The following is a 24,484-nucleotide window of genomic DNA, read 5'->3' on the forward strand; positions in this document are numbered from 1 at the left end:
CTGACAAATCTTTTGCTGTTAATATGCCTGTAAAAGACTTTTGGATTGACTTTTATGTTAGCCGCCATTCTGGTCTCGACTTTCTCTTTGCCCCTTGTATGTCCTTTTTCACTTGTCCTCTGTACTTTTTATATTCAGCCTGATTCTCCCTTGAGGGTGCTCCCAAGATTACTCCTGGGGTGGAAGCTCCTTTCTGACCGGTCAACTGCATCCGTGGTCATACTCTGGGCTTCTTCCCCAAATCTCTCTTCTTCCACTCCTTATGTTATCCTGCCTCTGATAATGAAGGCATTTCAGTCCAAACTACAAGTTGAACCTACAAGTTTAAAGCTCCAAGTTCCAAGTTCAAAGCCTGTGGGGCCCACTGCCCATGCCCCGCGGGGCGAGCCGTTGTTTTATGTCTGAGCTTGAATCTCTGAACAAACTTGATTTCCTTCACTGGCGAACAGGACTTTGCTGCTCTGCCGACGACACTGTTTGACTCATCGGCTGGGCTTTGCTCCGCTCTCAGTTGCTTCAAGTCTTGGCTCTGAATTCTTTGTCACATTGGTTCCTGGTCTGGACACTGGTGGACATCGCTTGACTACGTCTCTGCACTGGATTACACCGGATTACACTGCTACGTCTCTGCACTGGATCACTCTGGATTACACTAAGACTACCTGCTGCTTCTCCATCCCTGCTGCTAAAGTTTATTTTTCCTTTAACTGCGGCTGTGTCTCTGCTGAACTGGTTCTGCTGGTTTTTCAGCTCTGCTGGCTACATGCTCGCAGCTGCTGTTTCACTGGTTCTATCGGTTTTCAACGTTGCTGGTTGCTAGCTGTGGGTTTACCGCGATCTTACAAACTTGTGACAACGCCACCATCATCTTTCTGTACCGCTACCGACTCTCCCTCCTACAGCACATCCTCGAACTCTCTACACTTCAAATAGCTTCTGGGCCTCCCTCGCCTGCCTCAGACAGCAGTTCGTCGATGCTCCGTGCTGGGCCCATCCTGCTAATGTCGGCTTTGGCCTTCCATGGGACCTCTGCCCCTGCCCCTGGTCTCCCTACTATTGTATCCCATTAACTACTACACGTAACCAGGCCTATATAACCTGAGCTGTTCCCGTGTCCATTCGCGTGCGCACTGTGGCTGCCGCTCCAGACCCGGCCGTTCAATACTTTTCCACTTTTTTCCCCCTTTTCTCTCTATCCCTCCCTGACGGTTCCCCTTGTCGTCATGCCTCCTTTCATCTCTCCACTCTCGGATACTCTGTCCTCCCAAATCCCTACCCAAACCCTTTATTACTCTTAGACCTACCTGCTCTTCTGCCACTGAGGATTAAATGTAGTATCTCCAAATTTGCGGATGACACTAAGTTGGGTGGCAGTGTGAGCTGCGAGGAGGATGCTATGAGGCTGCAGAGCGACTTGGATAGGTTAGGTGAGTGGGCAAATGCATGGCAGATGAAGTATAATGTGGATAAATGTGAGGTTATCCACTTTGGTGGTAAAAACAGAGAGACAGACTATTATCTGAATGGTGACAGATTAGGAAAAGGGGAGGTGCAAAGAGACCTGGGTGTCATGGTACATCAGTCATTGAAGGTTGGCATGCAGGTGCAGCAGGCGGTTAAGAAAGCAAATGGCATGTTGGCCTTCATAGCAAGGGGATTTGAGTACAGGGGCAGGGAGGTGTTGCTGCAGTTGTACAGGGCATTGGTGAGGCCACACCTGGAGTATTGTGTACAGTTTTGGTCTCCTAACCTGAGGAAGGACATTCTTGCTATTGAGGGAGTGCAGCGAAGGTTCACCAGACTGATTCCCGGGATGGCGGGACTGACCTATCAAGAAAGACTGGATCAACTGGGCTTGTATTCACTGGAGTTCAGAAGAATGAGAGGGGACCTCATAGAAATATTTAAAATTCTGACGGGTTTAGACATGTTAGATGCAGGAAGAATGTTCCCAATGTTGGGGAAGTCCAGAACCAGAGGTCACAGTCTAAGGATAAGGGGTAAGCCATTTAGGACCGAGATGCGGAGGAACTTCTTCACCCAGAGAGTGGTGAACCTGTGGAATTCTCTACCACAGAAAGTTGTTGTTGCCAATTCACTAAATATATTCAAAAAGGAGTTAGATGAGGTCCTTACTACTAGGGGGGATCAAGGGGTATGGTGAGAAAGCAGGAATGGGGTACTGAAGTTGAATGTTCAGCCATGAACTCATTGAATGGCGGTGCAGGCTAGAAGGGCCGAATGACCTACTCCTGCACCTATTTTCTATGTTTCTATGACCCAGGCTCAACTCCCTCCCAGATAAGCCTACAGCTTCCCTCTGTGCCTCTCTTGGCATCCTACGTAGGGCCCATCGTGGCGATCGTCGCTATCTCCTTACGAGCAGCAACCCCAACTGTCCCATCCTACTCTCTCGCTGACCTTACTGCCCAGCTTGCCCGTGGGGGGCTATCCTTGCTAATCTTCTTCCCCCCCCCCCCCCCCCCCCCCCGCCCAGTCCAACTCACTCCTCCCTCCCCAACCCTCCCCAGCGTTGACCCAGTGGATGCAGGCAGTGGGCCAGTCATCACCGACCCTCTCCGCCTAGCCCTCCAGAATGTCCGTTCGCTTGCAAACAAGGCCCTTCCCATCCATGAGCTTATCATGGATGATGCATCGACATCATGGTCCTGACGGAGACCTGGTTGAGGGGCGATGCCGCCTTACCCTTAAATGAAGCCTCCCCGCCCGGCTATACCTTCCACCACTTGCCCCGCCCAGGGCGGCGTGGTGGCGGTGTGGCTCTCATCACCAAATCACAACTTGGTCTGTGCCCCTACTCCTCCGGCACTTTCTCCTCCTTTGAGCATCTCGCCCTATTCCACTCCTCTCACCTCTCATTTAAAATTCTTCTTATCTACCACCCACCCAAGTAGCATAAAAATGTTGTCACCGATATTTCTTCTACCTCTGCCTCTGCACCGAATGACTTCTCATCCTCGGTGATTTTAATCTCCATCTCAATTCATTGTGCTCTTTCTTGAATTCACTAGCCTTCTATCTTCCCTTAATCTCTCCCTCCGTATAAACTCCCCAAGCCATATTCCCGCCCGCCCACCCCCTCGACCTTGCCATCTCCCGTGGCCTCACTACTCCCATCATGTCAATCGCAGATAAGGCCACCTCTGACCACTTCTTCGTATCGCTCTCCATCCACATCCCCCTTCCAGCAGCCACCCTCTCACACCCAACCCTACATCCTTCTGTGCCTGCTCCTGACAAAAACTCCTTCCTGAATCTCTTCCAACTGCACTGAAAAACTCCCAACTGTCCAGCCTTTGGCCCTCCATTTACCAAGACATTTCTGCAGCTCATCATCATAGACAGTCCCTTGGGATCGAGGAAGACTTGTTCCCCTCTGAGCATGAGTTCTTAGGTGGCTGCACAATCCAGATAGTCGTCGAGGGAAAGGGTGGGCAGGGAGCCTGGTTTGTCGCACGCTCCTTCCGCTGCCTGCGCTTGATTTCTACATGCTCTCGGTGACAATACTCGAAGAGTTCAGCGCCTACCTGAATGCTCAGCGCCTTCCTCCACTTAGGACGGTCTATGGCCAAGGAATCCCAGGTGTCCGTGGGGATGTCGCACTCTATCAGGGAGGCTTTGAGGGTGTCCTTGTAACGTTTCCTCTGCCCACCTTTGGCTCGTTTGCCATGGACGAGTTCCGAGTAGAGCGTTTGCTTTGGGAGTCCCGTGTCTGGCATGCGGACAATGTGGCCTGCCCAGCGGAGCTGATCAAGTGTGGTCAGTGCTTCAATGCTGGGGATGTTGGCCTGGACGAGGACGCTAATGTTTGTGCATCTGTCCTCCCAGGGGATTTGCAGGATCTTGCGGAGACATCGCTGGTGGTATTTCTCCAGCGACTTGAGGTGTCTACTGTACATGGTCCATGTCTTTGAGCCATACAGGAGGGCGAGTATTACTACGGCCCTGTAGACCACTAGCTTGGTGACAGTTTTGAGGGAGTGATCTTCAAACACTCTTTTCCTCAAGCGGCCGAAGGCTGCACTGGCGCACTGGAGGCGGTGTTGGATCTCGTCGTCAATGCCTGCTCTTGTTGATCGGAGGCTCCCGAGATAGGGGAAGTGGTCTACGTTGTCCAGGGCCACGCCATGGATCTTGATGTTTGGGGGGCAGTGCTGTTCAGCGAGGACAGGCTGGTGGAGGACCTTTGTCTTACTAATGTTTAGCGTAAGGCCCATGCTTTCATACGCCTCGGTAAATACGTCGACTATGTCCTGGAGTTCAGCCTCTGTGTGCACAAACGCAGGCGTCGTCCGCATACTGTAGCTCAACGACAGAGGTTGGAGTGGTCTTGGACCTGGCCTGGAGACGGCGAAGGTTGTACAGCTTCTCACTGGTTCTGTAGTTTAGTTCCACTCCAGCGGGGAGCTTGTTGACTGTGAGGTGGAGCATGGCAGCGAGGAAGATTGAGAAGAGGGTTGGAGAGATGACGCAACCCTGCTTGACCCCGGTCCAGACATGAATTGGATCTGTAATGGATCCGTTGGTAAGGATCACGGCCTGCATGTCGTCGTGGAGCAGGCGGTGTATGGTGACGTACCTTTGGGGGCATCCGAAACGGAGGAGGACGCTCCATAGACCCTCGCGGTTGACAATGTCAAAGGCCTTTGTAAGGTCGAAGAAGGCCATGTATAAGGGCTGGCGCTGCACCCTGCATTTCTCCTGCAGCTGTCGCGCTGTAAAAATCATGTCCGTTGTGCCCCGGAGGGGAGGAAATCCGCACTGCGACTCCGGGAGGAGCTCCTCGGCCACAGGGAGAAGTTGATTGAGGAGAACTCTAGCGACGACTTTCCCAATGGTTGATAGGGAGATTCCTCTGTAGTTGCCGCAGTCGGACTTGTCCCCTTTTTTAAAGATGGTCACGATCATTGCATCTCTCAGATCTCCCGGCATACTCTCCTCCCTCCAGATGAGAGAGATGAGGTCGTGTATTCGCGCCAATAGTCTCTCTCCGCCATACTTCAGTGCCTCAGCAGAGATTCTATTCACTCCCGTAGCCTTGTTTTTTTAGCTGTCTTACGGCTTTTTCTACCTCGTGCAGTGTTGGGGTCTCACTGAGGTGGTGGCGGGTAGCATGCTGCAGAATGGAGTTGAGCACACTCGAGTCAAAGGCAGAGTCTCAGTTGAGGAGATCTTCAAAGTGTTCCTTCCAGCGGGCCCTGACTGCCTCAGTGTCCTTGATTAGTGTTTCCCCATTCTTGGCCAGGAGTTGGGTGGGGCCTTGGGAGTTTAGTCCGTATGTGACCTTGACTGCGATAAAGAACCCTCGCACATCATGGCTGTCGGCCAGCTGCTGTATCTCCTATGCTTTCTCCATCCACCACCTGTTCTTTAGGTCCCCGGTTTTTTGTTGGACCTCGGCCGTTAGCCGTCTGTAATGCTGCTTTGCTGCTCCCGAGTTGGGTTGCTGTTTAAGGCTCAGCAATGCCCTGCGCTTGCAGCTACCGATCTGATCAATCACACACACCACCACCTTTGATGCCCTAGTACCTGTTAAGCCAATTCCTCACTCTCACCCTGGCCGTTCATAGGAACATAGGTAATAGCAGGAGCAGACCATTTAGCTCCTTGAGCTTGCTCCGCCATTCTGTAAGATCATGGCTAATCCGATCTTGGACTCAGCTCCACTTCCCTGCCCACTCCCCATAACCCTTTACTCCCTTATTGCTCAAAAATCTGTGTATCTCCGCCTTAAATATATTCTATGACCCAGCCTCCACAGCTCTCTGGGGCAGAGAATTCCACAGATTTACGACCCTCTGAGAGAAGAAATTCCTCATCAGTTTTAAATGGGCGGCCCCTTATTCTGAGACTATGTCCCCTAGTTTTAGTTTCCCCTATGAGTGGAAATATCCTCTCTGCAGCTACCTTGTCGAGCCCCCTCATTATCTTTTATGTTTCAATAAGATCCCCTCTCATTCTTCTAAACGCCTAATGTCCTCAACCTTTCATCATAAGTCAACTCCTCATCTCTGGAATGAACCTCGTGAACCTTCTTTGAACTGCCTTGAATGCAAATATATCCCTCCTTAAATAAGGAGACCACAACTGTAAGCAGTACTCTAGGTGAGGCCTCACCAATACCCTTTACAGTTGTAGCAGGACTTCTCTGCTTTTATACTCTATCCCGCTTGCAATAATGGCCAACATTCCATTTGCCTTCCTGATTACTTGCTGTACCTGCATACTAACTTTTTGTGTTCCATGCACAAGGACCCCCAGGTCCCACTGTATTGCAGCATTTTGTAATTTCTCTCTTTAAATAATTTGCGCTTTTATTTTTCCTGCCACATTATACTTGCAGATTTTTTGTCCCCACCTCATAACTAACATTCCCACCTATCTTTGTATCAGCAAACGTGGCTACATTACACTCGGTCCCTTCATCCAAGTCATTAATATAGATTGAAAATTGTTGAGGCCCCAGCACCGATCTCTGCGGCACCCCACTAGTTACCGTTTGCCAACCGGAATATGACCCATTTATCCCGACTTTCTGTTAGTTGGCCAATCTTTTATCCATGCTAATATATTACCCCCAATCCCATGAACTTTTAGCTTGTGCAGTAACCTTTTATGTGGTACCTTATCGAATGCAAATACCCCCTGGTGCAGTCCTGATCTTCGCTCCCTTAAGTCCAAGGGACACAGACTTGAACGGATATGGTGGACAAACTGGTTTAGCCATTCATCGCCAGATCTGGCTGGACCACATAAAACATTATCGGGTTCTGCTCTCGTCTGCCAAAATTGCTCACGATTCCAGGATCATTCTGGAATGCAAAGATAAACCCCGGCTCCTATTCTCCAATGCTGACTGTCTTTTTAAACCCCTCTCCACTGTCTCCACCCTCACCTCCAACAGTAAGTGTGAGGAGCTCATGGACTTCTTTGTATCTAAGATTGAGACCCTCCGTTCCGCTGCCTCTGCCTCTTCCCTTCCTTCCCCCAGCCCACCTGGTCAAACTTCCTCGAAGGATCCCCCCCCCCCCCTGCCCTAGCCCAGAAGTCACATCTTTCTCCAGTTTCTCTCCGATCTCCCCTCATGACCTTTCCGAGCGATCCTGTCCATGAGACCCACCTCCTGCTCCCTTGACCCTATTCCCACCGAACTGTTAACCACCCAACTTCCTTTCTGGCTCGCATGTTGGCTGACATTGTTAAAGGTTCTCTCTCCTCAGGTACTGTCCCCCTCTCCCTCAAATCTGCCGTCATCACCCCTCTCAAAAAAAAAAACACCCCTCAACCCTCCCTTTCCTCTCAAGTCCTTGAACGTGTCACCTCCCAAATCCGCGCTCATCTTTCCCGCAATTCCACGTTTGAATCCCTCCAATCCCCAGTTGCTACAGTACCGAAACGGCTCTCATCAAAGTCACAAATGACATCCTTTGTGGGACTGTGACAAAGGTGAACTATCCTTCCTCATCCATTTTAACTTGTCTGTAGCCGTTGACACGGTTGACCACTCTGTCATTCTAAAAACGCCTCTCCACCATCATCCAGCTGGGTGGGACTACAGTCGCCAGGTTCCATACTTGTCTTATCTAATCGTAGCCAAAGATTCACCTGCAACGGCTTCTCTGCCCGCTCCCGCATCATTACCTCTGCTGTTCCCCAAGGATCTATCCTTGGCCCCCTCCTATTTCTCGTCTACACGTTGCCCCTTGCGACCACCTCCGAAAACACAGCGGCAGTTTCCACATGCACGCTGACGACACCTAGCTCTACCTCACCACCACTTCTCTCGACCCCTCCACGGTCTCTAAATTGTCAGACTGCTTGTCCCACATCCAGTTCTGGATCAGCAGAAATTTTCTCCAATTGAATATTGGGAAGACTGAAGCCGCTGATTTCGGCCCTGCTACAAACTCCATTCCCTAGTCACTGACTCCGTCCCTCTCCCCGACTTCTGTCCGAGGCAGAACCAGACTGTTCGCAACCTGGGTGTCACATTTGACCCTGAAATGAGCTTTCGATCACACATCCGCAGCATAACTAAAACCGCCTATTTCCATCTCCGTAACATCGCCCTTCTCCTTCCTTGCCTCAGCTCATCTCCTGCTGAAACCCTCATCTATGCCTTTGTTACCTCTAGACTTGACTATTCCAATGCACTGCTGGCTAGCCTCCCACATTCTGCCCTACATAAACTAGAGATGATTCGAAACTCAGCTGCCCAAGTCCTAACTCAGACCAGGTCCCACTCACCCATCACTCCTGTGCTCACTGACCTACGTTCACTTCCGGTTAAGCAACGTCCCAATTTCAAAATTCTCATCCTTGTTTTCAAATCCCTCTATGGCTTCGCCCTCCCTATCTCTGTAATCTCCTCCAGCCCTACAACCGCCCCCCCCACCCCCCCGAGATGTTTGCACTCTAATTCTGCCCTCTTGTGTATCCCTGATTGTAATCGCTCAATCATTGGTGGCCATGCCTTCTGTTGCCTGGGCCCCAAGCTCTGGAACTCCCTGCCTAAACCTCTCCTCTTTACCTCTCTTTCCTCCTTCAAGACACTCCTTAAAACCCACCTCTGTGACCAAGGTCACCTGTCCCAATTTCTATTTATGTAGCTCGCTGTGAAATATTTTATCTCATAATATCCTGTGAAGCACCTTTGGATGCTTCATTATGCTAAAGGCGCTATGTAAATATAAGTTGTTGTTGTTACAAACGGATTATAGCTAAGCTGTTGCAAAAGGAGGACAAAAAAGCTTCATAATCTAATAAATAGGACACTAAACTCCCAACACAATATTTGCTTGCATATATTCTTCTGTGATTTGCTTCCTGGTTTTGAAAAATACTTGTCAGTGGGTCTGATTTTGCTCTTGCCCACACACTTTCTGTGTGGTTTTGCACTGGAACTTGCTTGCTGTGGTTAAAAAGCCCTTTTGGTGCAGCATCCGTTACAGGGGATCTGGGACCTGTGTGAACAGGGAAAGCAACTGTGTATCTCCTTAACCAATCAGATTGAAGAATTGTTACTGAGCAGCGCAGGGGAAAAAAACATTGGCAGAAGGGTCGAGAGCCAGAGGACACAGATTTAAGGTGATTGGGAAAAGAACCAAAGGCGACATGAGGAAAAACTTTTTTAACACAGCGAGTGGTGAGGATCTGGAATGCACTGCCTGAAAGGGGTGGTGGTGGAGGCAGACTCGATCACTGTTTTCAAAAGGGAGTTGGATAAGTACCTGATATTTTTGGGCAGGGCTATGGGGAAAGGCCAGGAGGAGTGGGACTAGCTGAGGGGCTCTTGCAGAGAGCCGGCATGGGCTCGACGGGCCGAAAGGCCTCCTTCAGTGCTGTAACTGTTCTCTGATTGTATGATTCTCACTGGAGTCGAGGTCAAAGATCAGCCATGATCTTATTGAATGGCAGAGCAGGCTCGAGGGGCTGTGTGGCCTACTCCTGCTAATTTTTATGTTCTTATGATTTATTCAATATTTATACAGGATATTAATCTCCAGCCCAGGTATATGGCTTATTAAGATCAGCAGAAACGAACCATAACTGCTGGAATGAACATGGTTCAGTCCTCAATCCGATCACAGAAAATCATGTACTATTCACGAGAAAGTATACAGAGCAGATTTACGAGGATGTTGCCAGGACTGGAAAACTTTAGCGATGAGGAAAGATTGGATAGGCTGGGATTGTTTTCCTTGGAATAGAGGAGGCTGAGGGGAGATTTAATTGTGATGTATAAAATTATGAGGGGCCTGGATAGAGTGGATAAGATGGATTTATTTCCCTTAGCAGAGGGGTCAATAACCAGAGGGAATAGATTTAAAGTAACTAGGAGAAGGATTAGAGGGGAGATGAGGAAACATTCCTTCACCCAGAGGGTGGTGAGATCTAGAACTCACTGCCTGAAAAGGTGGTAGAGGCAGAAACCCTCACCACGTTTAAAAATTACTTGGTTGTACACTTAGAGCCGTAACCTACAGGGCTACGGATTTAATGCTGGAAGATGGGATTGGGCTGGGTAACTCTTTGTCCACCAACACGGAGACGATGTGTCGAATGGCCTCCTTTGTGTCCTAATTTTCTGTGATTCTGTGATAAGTTCTTTCAATGGCGGGGTCTTTACCCAGCATTCCCTGCGGGGGAGAGTGTGCTGCACCCAGATGACAGGAGCCCATCGCGCAGGCGCAGTACCGGGCTGTGTTTGGAGCATGCGCAGAGCGTGCACTGGAGACGCACGGACGCTGAGATGAGCATGGGCTGGAGCCGGACTATGCACCGGGTGACAATCGGCGGGGCGCAGGGGAGTCATCGAACGGCAAGTGGGCGGGGAGGCTTCATAAACAACTGGTGGAGGCCGCAAGACCCGAATAATAACCTGAAACTCTCGCGTTTGCAGCGACGGGTTTTTCTCCCGGTAACAGGCCCGGATTCACCGCCATCTTTGTGCAGGAAGGCGGGAAGGTTCAGTGTACAAAAGCAAAATGCTGCGGAGGCTGGAATCTGGAATAAAATCAGAAAATGCTGGAAATCTCAGCGGGTCAGGCAGCAGCTGTGAAGAGGAAGCAGAGTTAACGTTTCGGGTCGATGACCCTTTGTCAGAATTGGAGAGTGTTCGGAAAGGACGGATTCTTAACCAGCACTGAAAGGGAGCGGGGCAGAAAGCACAAAAGGGAAGGTCTGTGATAGGGTGGGAGATTAGAGAGACAAAAGGGATGATGGGCCAAATTCAAATGGTAATGCCAGGAGTCAGAAAAACATTAATTGAGATAGGGTGTGAATGATGGGATAATGACCAGCTAGAGAGACGAGGAGAAAGAAAGAAAGAAAGAAAGAAGCAGGCTTTGAGGGGTGTGGAAAGGAGCTAAAGATAGGCTGCAGTTATGCTCCTAAATTTTTGAACTCAATGTTGAGTCCAGAAGATTGTAAAGTGCCTAAATGAAAGATGAGGTGCTGTTCCTCGAGCTTGCATTGTGAACTTCATTGGAACCGAGGTCAGAGTGGGAATGCAGTGGAGAATTAAAGCAACAGGTGACTGGAAGCTCAGAGTCACACTAGTGGACTGAACGGAGGTGCTCCGCAAAGCGGTCACCCAATCTACACTTGGTCTCCCCATTGTAGAGGAGACCACATCGTGAGCAGCTAATACAGTATACTAAATTGAAAGAAGTACAAGTAAATCGCTGTTTCACCTGGAAAGAGCATTTGGGGCCCTGGATAGTGGGAAGGGAGGAGGTAAAAGGGCAGGTGTTGCATCTCCTGCGCTTACATGGAAAGGTGCCGTGGGAAGGGAAGGGGGCGCTGGAGGTGACTGCGAAATGGACCAGAGTGTCGCAGAGGGAGCAGTCCCTTCGGTACGCTGAGAGGGGACGGGAAGATGTGATTGGTGGTGGAATCACGCTGGAGGTGGTGGAAATGGCGGAGGATGATCCTTCGAATGTGGAGGCTGGTGGGGTAAAAGGTGAGGACAAGGGGAACCCTGTCATGGTTCTGAGAGGGAGAGGAAGGGGTGAGAGCAGGGGTGCGGGAAATCGAACAGACACGTTCAAGGGCCATGTGAACCACAACGGAGGGGAATCCTCGGTTGAGGAAAAAAGAAGACATGTCGGAGGCACTAGTGTGAAAGGTGGCATCGTCAGAGAAGATGCGACGGAGACAGAGAAACTGGGAGAATGGAATGGAGTCCTTACAGGATGCGGGGTGGGAGTAAGGGTAGTTCAGGTAGCTCTGGAAGTCAGTGGGCTTAGACTGGATACTGGTCGAAAGCCGAGCCCCAGAGATGGAGACAGAGAAGTCGGGGAAGGGAAGGGAAGGGTCGAAGATGGACGATGTGAAGGTGAGGGAAGGGTGGAAATTGGATGCAAAGTGAATGACATTTTCAAGTTCAGGGAGAGAGCAGGAAATTACATCAATGTACTGGGAAAAAAAGGTGAGGGAGGGGACCCGAGTAGGATTGGAACAAAGAATGTTCCACATATCCCATGAAAAGGCAGGCAATGCTCGGACCCATGTGGGTTCCCATAGCAACACCTTTAATTTGAAGCTGTTGGAGGTGAACACACCTGTAATGTCTGTAAGCTTGTAATGTTTGTAACGCCACACTGTGGATATGGACAAATTGTGTACTGCAAGTGCAGGGTTAATAATAAACAGAACTAAGCAGATTTCCAGAGACTTCCGAGAGAGCTGTCTGCCATGTTAGGAAGCTGTGTGTGCTGTGCTCTGTGAATATATCACATTTGGCGACGAGGATGGGATTGTTTCGGATAATGGACCACAATTTTGTTCAAAAGAATTTGCATAGTTCACGAGCAAAAATGGTATGAAACATACCAAGGTTCCACCATACCATCCTGCTTCAAATGGTGCAGCAGAGCGCACTGTACAAATTGTAAAACGTGCCCTCGTAAAACAAATGTTCAATCCAAATCCAAGGAAACTACAATTGTCATTGGATCACAAATTGGCTAATTTTTTGATTACATATCGAAATACTCCTGATACAACTACTGGTAGAACACCAGCAGAGTTGTTTCTCAAACGACAGATTCTCGTTGTTAAAGCCAAATTTGGCACAGTCCGTAGAAGAGACACAATTAAGACAGAAAGAGAATCATGATAAAGGTAGAGTAAAAGAGAGGTATGTGAAATTAAACCAGAAGGTGAGAGTGAAGAACCATCACTATAAATGGTTAAAGTGGTTACCAGGAAGAGTGGTGAAGATATGTGGTCCTCGCACATATTTGGTAAAGATGGTTGATAATGGACAGGTTAGGTTTGTTCATATTGATCATATTTTACCTACAGACATGGAAGGAGTTGAAGGTGGGAATGATTCAATTATTTCTGACTCATCAGATAGTTTTGATATACCAGTAGCAAATCTTAAATCCAATGTACTGGAAACAAATCCAGGAGAGAATCAGAATGAAAGTCTGAGTCCGAGTCAGGAAAACAAAGAGCCTGAAGTTGGTGAGTTCAAATGAAAATCAAGGAAATTCCATGGGGGAAAACGTTCCTCAGGATGAGCCTCGAATGAGTGAAATCAACACCATGTTTGGAAGGTTCTGTTCGAGAGTGAAGGTATCCTCTTCGAAACAGAAAACAAGTGGTAAAGTTAAATTTGTAAATATGAAAAAAAAATAAGTTTATATCCAGTGTTATGTATAAACATGAAATTTATGTATGATGTTTGTTATAATAACTTCTTCATTAAGGAAGGAGAAGTGTAATGTCTGTAAGCTTGTAATGTTTGTAGCTCCATACTGTGGATGTGGACGTATTGTGTACTGCAATTGCAGGGTTAATAATAAACAGAACTAGGCAGATTTCCGGAGACTTCCGAGAGAGCTGCCTGCCATGTTAGGAAGCTGTGTGTGCTGTGCTCTGTGACCATATCACAAAACCTAACCTGTCCACGATCAAACATCTTGACCAAATATGTGCGAGGACCACATATCTTCACCACCCTGGTAATCACTTTAACCATTTATGGTGATGGTTCTTCACTCTCACCACCTGATTTAATTTCACACCTCTCTTTTACTCCACCTCTATCATGATTCTCTTTCTGTCTTAATTGTTTCTCTTCTGCTGACTGTGCCAAGTTTGGCTTGAACATCGAGAATCTGGTTCATGGCTATCGTTTGAGAAACAACTCTGCTGGTGTTCTACCAGTAATTGTAAGAGGAGTATTACAATAAGTAATTAGAAAGTTTGCCAATTTGTGGTCCAACGACAACTGCGGTTTCTTTGGATTTGGATCCAACATTTGCTTGATGAGGGTATGTTTTACAATTTGTACTGTGCACTCTGCTGCACCATTTGGAGCAGGGTGGTACGGTGGAACTTTGGTATGTTTCACACGATTTCTGCTCGTGAACTGAAAATTCTTCTGAACAAAATTGTGGGCCATTATCAGACACAATTTCTTCTGGGAGGCCATATGAAGAAAATAATCTTTGCAAATGCTCTAGTGTATTACGTGTTGTTTTCCGCATTGGATACACCTCGACTCATTTCGAATGGTTATCAATCACAATGAACAATTGCTGTCCTCCCAGCTCAGCAAAATCTACATGTAACCTTTGCCACACCCTGGGAGGCCATTTCCATGGGTGTAATGGTACTGATGGTGGTTTCTTGCTTACCAATTGACATGTTGTATACTGACTGACAATGTACTCTATATCTTTATCTAGACCTGGCCACCATAAGTAACTGCGTGCAAAACTCTTGGTCAAGCACATTCCCGAGTGCTGGTCATGAAGATCTCCTAATAATTTGAACCTGAATTTATTCGGTATAACCACTCTTGCAACCCACATGATACAATCTTTATCCACTGATAATTCATTCCTATGGATGAATATTTTTCTCTGATACCTGGTTTAGCCAGCCATTTGCGAAGTAATCATACACCTTTTACATAACTCTTCAGCTGTGACTGGAAGTTCATCAATATATGTGAAATAGAACACTTCTCTATCGGGTGTAACTTGTGATGGAGATGGCAATCTGGACATAGCATCAGCATTACTGTGATCAGCTGATCGTCTGTACTTAATGCCATACGTATATGCTGACAAAATCAAAGCCCATCGGGCTGCAGCTAATGTTGGAACTGGGGACTTTAGATGGAGATTGCTGTCAGGAGCCTATGGTCCGTAACGATGGTAAACTTACGACCACACAAGTATTTATGGAACTTCTTGACCCCAAAAATTAATGCCAAAGATTCCATTTCGATCTGCGCGTAATTACGCTCACTGGCACTGAGAGTGCGTGAAGCAAAAGCAATTGGTGTCTCCTCCCCACTATGTAGTACATGAGAGATCACTGCCCCAACTCCATATGGAGAGGCATCACATGCTAACTTTATCTCCTTGGATAATAATGAAGTAACATGATGCTCTCTACCAATTTGTTTTTACACTCTTTGAATACTGTGTTGCATTCTTCTGACCACTTCCAATGGATCTGTTTTTTCAACAGTTCATTATGTAGATTTAACACTGTAGCCTAATTTGGTAGGAACTTCCCATAATAGTGGACCCCAAAATGATCGAAGTTCAGTGACATTCTTGGGAGTGGGTACATTTGTAATTGCATCCAGCTTTCCCTTGGTTGGATGTAAATCATCTTTCTCTACTCTGTGCCCTAAGTACTGAGTTTTGAAATAACTCACGCTTGCGAGCAGACACTCGTACTCTGTCCTCCTCTAGCCATTTCAGCACTTCACTCAATATATTATTATGGATTTGCCTGTTTGGTGCTGAAATGTGTATGTCATTTAAATAACATACTACCCCTTCAATACCTTGCAAAATCTGGTTCATCACCCCTTGGAATATGGCAGGGGCGCAGACACTCCAAACGGTAGCCTATTAAATTGATATAGGCCTAGATGAGTATTTATAGTCAAGCATGACTTGGACTCCTCATCTGGTTCAAGTTGTAAGTAGGCATTTGTAAGATCCAACTTTGAGAAGATCTGACCACCTGTCAGTGTTGTGAACAAATCTTCCACATTTGGCAATGTATTGGGGAGATTACCCTCTAGAACCTGGTTTACGGTTACTTTATAATCACCACACAATCTTACCTTACCACTGGACTTAGGTGCAACAACAATGGGTGTAGCCCAATTACATAGATCTATCTTAGAGATAATGTTCTCAGTCTCTAGTCTTTTGAGTTCTTGCTCAACTCTCTCCTTGAGTGCATATGGTACGGGACGTGGCTTGCAGTAAACTGATCTAGTGTCTTTCTGTACCCTGACACTCGCCTTGAAGCCTTGGATCGGACTGCCTGTTTCGCAGGACACCTTCGGATAATTCTTGATGACATCCTTCGATGCAAATCTCGTTTCAACATGAAAAATCTCACTCCAATTCAGCTTCAGTGATCCAAACCAATTTCTTCCTAGTAAAGCAGGCTTGTCTCCTGCCACTACTAAGAGAGGCAAGCTCAGAAATTGATCCTTTTATTTCACCGGTACGGTGATATGACATACCACAGGAATTTGTTTTCCTGAGGAGCCTCGCAACTCAATCTTGGATTTCTCTACTGGGAAATTATGCAATTTTTCAAGATATAGCGATTCCGTTACTATGCTCACGGATGCACCAGTGTTGATTTCCATGGGCATCCTGGTTCCTGCAACACCTACTTGGATGATACTTTTCGAATCGCTGTTAGATACATTCGTGCTCCTGATGTGTATCTCTTCGCCCTGTTGCTTTTCTTCCATGCTATGTATTCTCTGGCAATTTCTACTGATAGCTTTGAAAGTTGGTTTACTCTTCAGTCGGCATGCCTTCGCAAGATGCCCAGTGTTCTTGCAGAAGAAACGCTCTGCCTTCACATATGGACAATTTTGAGCAATGTGTTGTCCCAGACACCGATAGCACGACTTTAATGTATTGTTACCTTGACCAGTTGCTGAGGCCTTGGGGCCCAACTGCCTTTTAATTTTAACCTGCAGGCGATTCACCTCAGTTGTCTAATGACTGGAAATGGTACGAAGTTCTCGTGAATATTGGTCGGCCATATCCATTGACATTGCTGTGTGACAAGCTAAATCAAAAGTCAAGTTAGTGGTTGTCAACAACTTTCTTCTGATCACTTTATTTTACATCCCACAAACAAAGCGGTCACGCAATGCTCGGCCCTGAAAGTTTCCGAAATGACAGTGAATGGATAGCTTCTTCAATGCTACATTGTACTCACTGATGCATTCGTCAATTAATTGATCTTGTGTTCCAAAATGATAACTTTCAGCAATTTCCAGGGACTCAGGACTGTAGTGCTGTTCTAACTTAGTTAGAATCTCCGTAAGTGATGTGTCCTTTGGCTTGTAGGAGGAAGCACATTTTTCAGGGTTTCATGCACCTCGGGGCCTGCTTCAGTCAGGAAAATAACCCGTTTTCTTTCTAAAACCACCTGATTACTGTTTTTATCATCAGGGATGGTACTGTTTGCAGTGAAAAACATTTTTAGCTGCTTCACGTACGCTACGAAAGTCTCTCGGTTGCATTAAAACTCACCAAGCGCTCTTTTATTCCTGTAGGCGCGGCCATCTGGACTCTTCAGTTCAGCCAAATGTGCTTGTAATTTACCTTTTAGCTGTGCTGCAAAACAAAGGACCTCTCCAGTCTCTCTGTTGTTTGGCTGGAATCATTGACCAACAAAAATTCAGCTAGAGAATCTGATTATCCTATCCTCATCGCCAGTGTGGTCTTTTCTCTATGATATCACAACGCACAGACTTTACAAGATGGTTTCAACTCCTTTTTTATTATTGTAAACACAACGGCTGCATTATTCACAGTAATCCACTAGGTGGAGCAGTAGTCCACTAGGTGGAACTATATTACAGAACGCTGCAGTGCATCTACAAGATGCACTGCAGTGACTCACCAAGGCTTCTTCGGCAGCATCTCTACCACCTCAAAGGACAAGGGGAGCAGGCGCACGGGAACACCACCACCTCCAAGTTCCCCTCCAGGTCTCACACCAGCTTGACTTGTAAATATATCGGCCGTTCCTTCATTGTCGCTGAGTCAAAATCCTGGAACTCCCTCCCGAACAGCACTGTGGGAGTAAATTCACTACACGGACTGCAGCGGTTCAAGAAGGCGGGTCACCACCACCTTCTCGAGGGCAATTAGTAATGGACAATAAAAGTTGGCCTTGCCAGCGACGCCCACATCCCGTGAACGAATAAAAAATAAAATAATACCCCTCCTTAAATTATTTCGCTGCGTTGTAAGGACCCTGTAATGACAGATAAATCTGCGGCTTTTCTGATTGAGGTTGCTGTGCGGAAATGTACTCAATGTGACCTCTGATTTAGGATCCTCATCCCTCGCTTTAAATACGCTGCAAATAGCACCTACTCGATCGTGGAACTGCCTGGTTTTTCAGACGTGACTTGTAGCGGATGTTAAATGCGGCGTTAGTGGGGCGTTGCACGACGACTGACGTCATGACCTGAGTGAAACTACAGAGCGAGGTGGGAGTGTTTCATGCCGCCACAAAACCAGCACCGAATCTCCCAGCTCGGCGCTGTAAGCTGGCCGCACAGACGGTAAGCACGGACACCCTTTACCCGCGGGGGGAAACACGGGCACCCTTTACCCCCGGGAATAAGCATGGACACCCTTTACCTCCAGGGGTAAGCATAGACACCCTTTACCCCTGGGCAATAAGCATAGGCACCCTTTACCCCCGGTCAGTAAGCGTGGGCACCCTTTAAGCCCTGGGCAATAAGCACTGACACCCATTACCCCCAGGTAATAAGCATTGTGACACCCTTTACCCCCGAGCGGTAAGCATTTCGATACTCTTTACCTCCGGGGGTACGCATGGGCACCATTTACTCCCGAGCAATAAGCATTTCGACCCCTTTTACCCCCGGGCAGTAGTCATGGGCACCCTTTAACCCCTGGACAATAAGCATGGACACCCTTTAACCCCAGGCAGTAAGTACGGACACACTTTTACCCCTGGGCAATAAGCATAGACACCCTTTAACCCCCAGGTGATAAACATGGACACCCTTTGACCCTGGCCAGTAAGCACAGACACACTTTACCCCCAGGCGGTAAGCATTTCGACCCTCTTTACCCCCGGGCAGTAAGCACGGACACCCTTTTACCCCAGGTGATAAGCATGGACACCCTTTAACCCCGGGGGTAAGCATGGGCACCCTTTACTCCTGGGCAATAAGCATAAGCACCGTTTACCCCAGGGGGTAAGCACAGACACCCTTTACCCCCAGGGCGGTAAGCATTTCAACACCCTTTACTGCTGGGCAGTAAGCATAGGCAGCCTTTTCCGCTGGGCAATAAGCATTTCGACCCTCTTTACCCCTGGACACTAAGCATGGGCACCCTTTACCCCGGGCGATAGGCACGGACACGCTTTACCCCCGGGTGGTAAGCATTTCGACACTGTTTACCCCCGAGTGGTAAGCATGGACACAGTTTACCCCAGATGGTAAGCATAGACACCCTTTATCCCCGGGCGGTAAGCATAGGCACCCTTTACCCCTGAGCGGTATGTATGGGCACAGTTTACCCCTGGGTAGTAAGCATAGGCACCCTTTACCCCCGGACCCTTTACCCCCAGGTGGTAAGCATAGACACACTTTACCCCCGGACCCTTTACCCCAGGGCGGTAAGCATAGACACACTTTACGCCTGGGCGATAAGCATGAACACCCTTTAACCCCGGGCGGTAAGCATAGACACCCTTTAACCCCTGGGCGATAAGCATGGCACCCTTTACCTCCGGGGATAAGCATAGGCACCCTTTACTCCCGGGCAATAAGCATGGACACCCTTTACCCCTGGGGGTAAGCATGAATACCCTTTACCCCCCCGGGCGGTAAGCATGGACACCTACTAAGAATAAAAGTGATCAGTAATGATAAAATTGATTCTTTGTTTGTACAAACACCCCCGGGCAATAGGCGGTGAGCATGGGCACCCTTTACCCCCGGGGGTAAGCATAGGCACCCTTTACTCCTTGGCAATAAGCATAAGCACCGTTTACCCCAGGGGGTAAGCACAGACACCCTTTACCCCCAGGGTGATAAGCATTTCAACACCCTTTACTGCTGGGCGGTAAGAATGGGCAGCCTTTTCCCTCGGGCAATAAGCATTTCGACCCTCTTTACCCCCGGACACTAAACATGGGCACCCTTTTACCCCCGGGTGGTAAGCATAGACACCCTTTACCCCCGGGTGGTAAGCATAGACACCCTTTACCCCCGGGTGGTAAGCATAGACACCCTTTACCCCCGGACAGTAAGCATAGACACCCTTTACCCCCGGGTGGTAAGCATAGACACCCTTTACCCCCGGGTGGTAAGCATAGACACCCTTTACCCCCGGGTGGTAAACATGGACACCCTTTACCCCCGGACAGTAAGCATAGACACCCTTTACCCCCAGACCCTTTACCCCCGGGCGGTAAGCATTTCGACGCCCTTTACCCCCGGGCGGTACGCATAGACACCCTTTACCCCCGGACGGTAATCATGGGCACCCTTTAACCCATGGGCAATAATCATGGGCACCCTTTACACCCCCTAGGCGGTAAGCACGGACACCCTTTACCCCTGGGGGTAAGCATGGGCACCCTTTACCATCAGGGGGTTCAGCTTGGGTACCCTTTACCCCTGGGGGTAAGCATGGACACCCTTTACCCCCGGGCAATAAGCATTTCAACCCTCTTTATCCCCAGGCAGTATGCATGGGCACCTTATATCCCCTGGGAGATAAGCACGGACACTCTTTAACCCCCGGGTGATAAGTATGGACACCCTTTGACCCCGGGTGGTAAGCACGGACACACTTTATCTCCGGGCAATAAGAATTTCAACCCTCTTCACCCCCGGGGAATAAGCATGGACATCCTTTACCCTAGGCGGTAAGCATTTCAACACCATTTACACCCGCGCGATAAGCATGGACACCCTTTACCCCTGAGGGTAAGCATGAATACCCTTTACCCCCCGGTCGGTAAGCATGGACACCTTGTAAGAATAAAAGTGATCAATAATGATAAAATTGATTCTTTGTTTGTATAAACGTTAAAAGTGTAGATTATACGAAAAGGCTGCAGTGTTGAAACAAAATGGAAGCTCACAGACTTCCAGCATTTCCTGTTTGTATATTGTCTTCTGGCTACACAGAGCTTAAAGGAACAAAGGTGTTAATTGGAAAGCCATTAACTTAGTCAAAGAGTGGCGCGGCCCTCCAGACAGACACATGCGTGAGGAGAAGCCAATCAGGAACGGCCCTGGAATCAAGATCCAATCCTGAGGCTTTCTGAGGAACTGAGAGGTATAAGAACTCAAGCCAAAGACTTCTCACTCTCTTCTCTCCTGAGCACACGGCAAACCGTCTGCTCAAGACCAGCCGAAACAGCAGGCCGTGTGCTCGGCCAGCCAGCCATCATTATTGGAACATTGTATCTGTTGTCTTTAAGTAGATCCATAGGATAGCTGACGACTGCTGATAAATGTGCATGTGTTTGTGTTTAATAAACTGTTCCAAATTGTTTTGAAAGAATCAGCCTCACTGTCACTTTAATGCCAGAGATTTAGAAATCTTACAAATTGGGGGCTGGTCCGGTATCTGACGAGACAGCTTTTTTGATGATTCTTTTGAACAATTGGAAAGTTCAGGAGTTGCGATGCTAACTTATGTTGCAAAGTATAATTATAAACGGTTAAGTGGATCGGGAAAAGTTGCGTCTTAAAGAGCAGCCGTGTCGATAATTGCAACTGTTTAAGTGGGGACCCACCAGTAGTTATATTCAAAAGACACAGGATGAAGGGATCGGTCATGGACAGAAAGCCAACAATGAAAAGAAATGTTGAGCTAGTTTATCAGGAGAAGTTGTCCAAAAAGGCACCGATAAAAGACAGAAGAGTTAAAGGTACCTCCGCTATGGCCAACCTGCGTCCTTCGGGGAGCTAGTGGCATTTATCCAGGAGAAAATACATAAAGGAGAGCTAAGGCCAAAACGGGCAAATGGTCTCGTGGCATTCAGCACATTTTATTGTGCCCGGAGAGATGAGGAATTAATGAGACAGGAGGCCAAAGTGATACAAGATTTAAAAGAATTGCAAGTAAAAGAGATTCAACTAAAAGAAAGAGAGGTTGGAGGTATAAAACAACAAAGGGAAGAAGGCCTCTAACTTGTGAAGTAGCTAAAAGAGGGAGAAATACAGCATTTAAGATAAGAAATTGGTAAATTAAACCACAATATTAGGCAATTAGAAAGAGGGGCTGAACAGGCAGCTTCATTGCTACAACAACAAAGCCTCTCAAATTTAAATGCCACAGCAGCCATCGTTGAAGCAAATGAAAACAAATTAGAGTTAAAAAAATATAAATTGGAAAACTTGGGGCTCCAGCAAGAGATAGAAGATGCTAGGGGAGCATTAAGGGAAGTAATTAAGAAGTAACATAGGGAGGCAGATCACTCCCAGTGTCAACTAGAAATAGCGAGGCTAAAACGTAAGTTAGGGGAGCAACAGGCCCTGGTATCCGCAGTAACACGGGGAGCCATAACAGAGACAGCAGAAGGGGACAAGGGGGTGATAGATCGGGAAGAGGAAGCCAGTCAGTATAATCCCCAGGAGAGTGGTGTAGAATGGGATACCTTGGAGACACAAGAGCCAATCGTAGCCATAGTAACCACTTCTTTACGATGTATTATGCATGGTCAGTAACCATACCAACTCACGGACCATATCTGGTGCTGACACCACCGCGTGTAGCCAGGAGTTGGGGCCCATTAATGATGGGGTCGACCCACTGGAAGTTAATAGGAGGTGGGCAAATTTCATGAGGGGTCACCCAGAGTTGGAAGAGAGAGACTTAACACGAGTTCTCCTCTTGGCCTGTTCCACATCCCTAAAATATAATCTGCCAGACAGTCCTCCAGCCTGGCACAGCGGTCGATGTACTCATGACCGAGATCCTAAACCCTTTAGGGATTCAAAACTTGAACAGTGGCTCTGCTTAATCAGACCAAGCAGCGCCCAGAAGAGACCCCTAGAGCCTTCACTAACAACCTGTACGATATCTATCAACGTACTCAGAACCAGGCACTCACAAATGCTTCAGTAGGAAAGAATCAGAAACAATTTAAATTGATGTTCCTGACCCAACTCCACTCTTTAATTAAAACCACCCTGGGCATAGCCATGAGGCCCACCAATCAGTGGACAGATATAGAGACCAGCGCTCAAATAGACTGGGAGATGGTAAAAGACCAGTTAAAGGTGAAGTCACCACCCACTGCAAATAAACCAGTGTCAACGGTGGAGGGATCGCAAAACTATTGTGTTCCTAACACAGATGAGGCTGCACACAGGGAGGTTAAAGTAACAGTGACCTCAGTCTTTAATAAGACACTCCAGAGTGAGGAACAGGCCTTAGGGACCGGCTTATATACAGTGCTCCCAAGGGATGCTGGGATCCCTTGGGACTTCACGGGATGAGCTCCCTGGTGGCGGAACATGGGAGTGCATGCTTTACAGATACACAACATCACTTCCTCCCCTAAAGTCAAAGTGAAAACTATTTACAAGGTGAGGCGGTCAGGAGCCTTTCTTTCCCTGGTGGACCACCTCGGTACAAATGTCTGTTCTGGTGTGTTGTTGACCCTGCAGGACTGCTAGGTGAGCCTGGCCTTGCTGGGTTGTTAGGCATGATACATAAGAACATAATAAGAACATAAGAATTAGGAATAGGAGTAGGCCATCTAGACCCTCGAGCCTGCTCCGCCATTCAACAAGATCATGGCTGATCTGGCCGTGGACTCAGCTCCACTTACCCGCCCACTCCCCGTAACCCTTAATTCCCTTATTGGTTAAAAATCTATCTATCTGTGATTTGAATACATTCAATGAGCTAGCCTCAACTGCTTCCTTGGGCAGAGAATTCCACAGATTCACAACCCTCTGGGAGAAGAAATTCCTTCTCAACGCGGTTTTAAATTGGCTCCCCCGTATTTTGAGGCTGTGCCCCCTAGTTCTAGTCTCCCCGACCAGTGGAAACAACCTCTCTGCCTCTATCTTGTCTATCCCTTTCATTATTTTAAATGTTTCTGTAAGATCACCCCTCATCCTTCTGAACTCCAACGAGTAAAGACCCAGTCTACTCAATCTATCATCATAAGGTAACCCTCTCATCTCTGGAATCAGCCTAGTGAATCATCTCTGTACCCCCTCCAAAGCTAGTATATCCTTCCTTAAGTAAGGTGACCAAAACTGCACGCAGTACTCCAGGTGCGGCCTCACTAATACTCTATACAGTTGCAGCAGGACTTCCCTGCTTTTGTACTCCATCCCTCTCGCAATGAAGGCCAACATTCCATTCGCCTTCCTGATTACCTGCTGCACCTGCAAACTAACTTTTTGGGATTCATGCACAAGGACCCCCAGGTCCCTCTAAAACGCAGCATGTTGTAATTTCTCTCCATTCAAATAATATTCCCTTTTACTGTTTTTTTTCCAAGGTGAATGACCTCACATTTTCCGACATTGTATTCCATCTGCCAAACCTTAGCCCATTCGCTTAACCTATCTAAATCTCTTTGCAGCCTCTCTGTGTCCTCTACACAACCCGCTTTCCCACTAATCTTTGTTTCATCTGCAAACTTTGTTACACTACACTCTGTCCCCTCTTCCAGGTCATCTATGAATATTGTAAACAGTTGTGGTCCCAGCACCGATCCCTGTGGCACACCACTAACCACCGATTTCCAACCCGAAAAGGACCCATTTATCCTGACTCTCTGCTTTCTGTTAGCCAGCCAATTCTCGATCCATGCTAATACATTTCCTCTGACTCCACGTACCTTTATCTTCTGCAGTAACCTTTTGTGTGGCACCTTATCGAATGCCTTTTGGAAATCTAAATACACCACATCC

The 24,484-nt window shown here is 47.7% G+C and overlaps 1 protein-coding gene across 3 annotated transcripts in view; it reads left to right on the top strand.

Moving 5' to 3' along the window:
• Positions 1-21,083, top strand: part of LOC139266042 (zinc finger protein 271-like) — a 33,630-nt gene extending 12,547 nt beyond the window's left edge. The window contains exons 3-4 of one of the 3 annotated variants that reach the window (XM_070883843.1): positions 17,882-18,115; positions 20,729-21,083. The gene's annotated coding sequence lies outside the window, so the exon portion shown is untranslated. Of the gene's footprint in view, positions 1-12,831; positions 13,353-17,881; positions 19,545-20,728 lie in introns of those variants that run through there. The other 2 variants (XM_070883844.1, XM_070883842.1) reach the window with 2 other exon arrangements.
• The last annotated feature ends 3,401 nt before the right edge of the window (positions 21,084-24,484 follow it).

This window comes from Pristiophorus japonicus, chromosome 6 (assembly GCF_044704955.1).
Source record: "Pristiophorus japonicus isolate sPriJap1 chromosome 6, sPriJap1.hap1, whole genome shotgun sequence".
In the NCBI taxonomy this organism is placed as follows: domain Eukaryota; kingdom Metazoa; phylum Chordata; class Chondrichthyes; family Pristiophoridae; genus Pristiophorus; species Pristiophorus japonicus.